Genomic DNA, 3,787 nt, shown 5'->3' with positions numbered 1-3,787 from the left:
CCATATGTATGCAGTTTTCTTTATTCCAAATATAATACCCATTGATTGGAAAAAAAATCAAGCGTGGAAAAATAGAGTATGGAAACTGAAAATCAATACCATAGATTTGAATGATTGTGTGTCCCTACCCCCACTCCAACTGCCTCAAAATTCATATGTTAAACCCAAACCCCAGGGGTGCCTGGGTGGCTCAGTGGGTTAAGCAGTTGCCTTAGGCTCAGGTCCTGATCCAGGGTCCCGGGATCCAGCCCCACATGAGGCTCCCTGCTCAGCGGGGAGCCTACTCCTCCCTCTGCGTGCTACTCCCCCTGCTTGTGCTCTCTCTCTCTCTTTCTCTCTGTCAAATAAATAAATATAATCTAAATAAATAAATAAATAAATCTATCTGATCCCAGTGTGATGAAATTTGGAAGTGAGGCCTTTGGGAGATGCCTAGGTCATGAATGATATTTGTAGCCTTATGAAAAGACCCCAAAGAACTCCTTTACCCCTTCTGCCAAAGGACAGGGAGGAAGGCTGTCTCTGAACTGGGGGAAGCAGGCTTTCACCAGACACCTAATCTGCCGCCACCTTGCTCTCAGACTTCCCTGCTTCCAGAACTGTGAGAAATAAGTTCCTGTTGTTTATAAGCCACCCAATCCATAGTATTTTGTTATAGCAGTCCTAACATCTCATAATCACATGCGTCCATGCAAGGCTCATCTTTTGGTATTAGCGCTTTTACTCATTCCTTTACTTCCAATCTTATTCCCCTCCCCTCACAGGAACCCACTCCAATGTAATTAAGTGGAGGTTCTTCCCATATACTTCCTTACATTTATTTAGGTAAAAAGCACAGAGTACTGGTTAAGACTCTGAAGCCTGAGTGGCTCAGTGATTGAACATCTGCCTTTGGCTCAGGTCGTGATCCCAGGGTTCTGGGATCAAATTCCACATCAGGCTCCCTACAGGGAGTCTGCTTCTGCCTCTCTGTGTCTCTCATTAACAAAAAATATAAATAAAACAAAATAAAGACTCTGGAGCCAGACTTCTTGAGTACACTACCAGCTGTGTGAGTGTGGGCAAGCTACTTAGCCTAGGCTATGTATCACAGTTTCGTCATCTAAGAAATGGAGAAAAAATAGTACTTACCTCATAGGACTGTTATGAATATTAAATGAGCTAATATTTATTAAGTGCTAAGAACAGTGTCTAGCATATATCAGGTGCTGTGTAGATGCTAAATGAATGTTAAAGTAAATCTGCATCATTGAAAAACCTAACTGGTACTCAGCTTATTTCTCTCAATGTTATTTTTTTTTAATCAACCATATCATGATATATAAATCTAACCGCATGCCACATTTTACCTGTCCACTCCCTTTATCAGTCTCATCCTTAACATTTCTGGGGCCTAAGGCAAAAGACCCAGGAGGCCTATATACCATATGTCTAAATATTTTACATAACACTGTAAAAGTATTCTCTTTGACAAATATTCCTTCATAAGCACAAAATAGAAACATAGTTGTACAACTCTGATTTTTACATGACTTAGAATTGACAAAAACACCTAAGAGGACTAAATTTAATTCTTTTTGCACATGTCTGGTTATTCTGTTGATGGACTGGTGACACCTGAATGAGTAATAATGACATACGTAATTTTATTTTATTTTTTTAAAGATTTTTAAGAGAGAGAGGGAGCAAAAGCAGGGGAAAGGGCAGAGGGAGAGGGAGAAGCAGGCCCACCGCTGAGCAGGGAGCCTGATGTGGGGCTCGATCCCAGGACCCCAGTATCATGACCCAAGTTGAAGGCTAACTGACTGAGTCCCCAGGCGCTCTGACATATGTAATTTTAAAATGAGATATTTATTCCAGAATTTTTTCTCTCCTTCATTCCATTAAAATCGTTATAATCGTTATAATCAAAATGTCCCCCCACCATCATTGGCAGCAACAAACTGGAGCAGGTTGCTATCCAAGGAGGAAGTCATTGAGTACTTTATGAAATCATATGAAGAGAAAACTGGGAATGCCTGGCACGCCAAGAACATCATGAAGCATCCCCAAAAATTCTACCTTCTGGAGATTGACTTTGACCAGGACAAAGAGGCAGTGAAGAAGCTGACAGTGAAGCCTAGCACCAAGTCCAAGTTCCCCAAGCCCGTGCAGGACCTCATTAAGATGATCTTTGATGTGGAAAGTATGAAGAAAGCCTTGGTGGAGTATGAGATTGACTTTCAGAAGATGCCCTTGGGGAAGCTGAGCAAACAGCAGATCCAGGCTGGGAACTCCATCCTCAGTGAGGTGTAGCAGGCGGTGTCCCAGGGCAGCAGAGACTCCCAGATCCTGGATCTCTCAAATCACTTCTGCACCCTGATCCCCCACGACTTTGAGATGAAGAAGCCCCCATTCCTGAGCAACGCAGATTGCGTGCAGGCCAAGGTGGAAATGCAAGACAACCTGCTGGACATCAAGGTTGCCTACAGTCTGCTCAGGGGGAGCTCTGACGACAGCAGCAAGGACCCCATCAACATCAACTCTGAGAAGCTCAAGACTGACATTAAGGTGGTGGACAGAGATTCTGAGGAAGCCAAAACCGCAGGAAGTTAGTTAAGAACACTCACGCGACCACGCGCAAAGCACATGACCTAGAGGTAATTGATGTTTTTAAGGTCGAACGTGAGGGCAAGATCCAGTGCTACAAGCCCTTCAAGGAGCTGCATAACCGGAGGTTGTGTGGCACGGGTCCAGGGCCACCAACTTCATGGGGATCCTGTCCCAGGGCCTCCGGATAGCCCCACCGAGGCACCTGTGACAGGCTACATGTTTGGTAAAGGGATCTATTTCGCCGACACAGTCTCCAAGAGTGCCAACTACTGCCACATGTCCCAGAGAGACCCAGAAGCCTGATCCTGCTGGGAGAAGTTGCCCTTGGGAACATGTACGAGCTAAAGCACGCTTTATCAAATCAGCAAGCTACCCAAAGGCAAGCATGGTGTCAAAGGTTTGGGCAAGACGACCCCTGACCCTCCTGCTAGTATTACTCTGGATGGCGCAGAAGTCCCTCTTGGAACTGGGATTTCCTTTGGCATCAACAACATCTGCCTGCTGTATCCAACCAGTACACTGTCTACTGACATCGCTCAAGTCAATCTGAAATACCTGCTGAAGCTCAAGTTCAACTTCAAGATGTCCCTGTGGTGAGCTGGGGTGAGAGGCCAGGGTGCAGCCCGGTGGCAGGGATGAGGGTGCCCAGCGCCCTGCACTGCCTGACCCGGCCAAGGCCGCCACCCTGCCCCCAGAGATCCACCTCCACTCAGTCTCCTTAGGAAGGATTTTCTTTCTTTTCTTTCTTTTCTTTTCTTTTCTTTCTTTCATTTTGATTTATTTATTCATGAGATACAGAGACAGAGAGAGGCAGAGACATGGGCAGAGGGAGAAGCAGGCTCCATGCAGGGAGCCCCACGTGGGACTCGATCCCGGGTCTCCAGGGTCACACCTTAGGCTGAAGGCGGCGCTAAACCACTGAGCCACCCGAGCTGCCCTAGGAAGGATTTTCTACCCATGTTTGCTCACTTGTTAAGCGATGTCCTCCCCGCCCCCCCCCCCCCCCCCCCCGCTTTTCAAATCCCTTGTTTGTGTGGGTCTGGGGGTGGGGTGGGGTCCCCCTGCGGCCAGCTGACAGGTGGGAGGGGTGGTTGGGACGACTGGTGGGGACGACTGACAGTAGGAGAGGAAGGGGGTTCCATTCTAGACTAGTCCTGCAGGAAGAACCACTAACGTCACGATGTCTGCCTTGCTC

The 3,787-nt window shown here is 47.0% G+C and overlaps 1 pseudogene; it reads left to right on the top strand.

The window, feature by feature from the left end:
* The first annotated feature begins 1,919 nt into the window (after nucleotides 1–1,919).
* LOC112915808 (poly [ADP-ribose] polymerase 1 pseudogene) lies at nucleotides 1,920–3,189 on the top strand (annotated as a pseudogene).
* The last annotated feature ends 598 nt before the right edge of the window (nucleotides 3,190–3,787 follow it).

The sequence above is a fragment of the Vulpes vulpes genome, chromosome 7 (genome assembly GCF_048418805.1).
Source record: "Vulpes vulpes isolate BD-2025 chromosome 7, VulVul3, whole genome shotgun sequence".
In the NCBI taxonomy this organism is placed as follows: Eukaryota; Metazoa; Chordata; class Mammalia; order Carnivora; family Canidae; genus Vulpes; species Vulpes vulpes.
The sequence above is the reverse complement of the archived record's forward strand: the minus strand, read 5'-3'. Positions and strand labels throughout refer to the sequence as shown.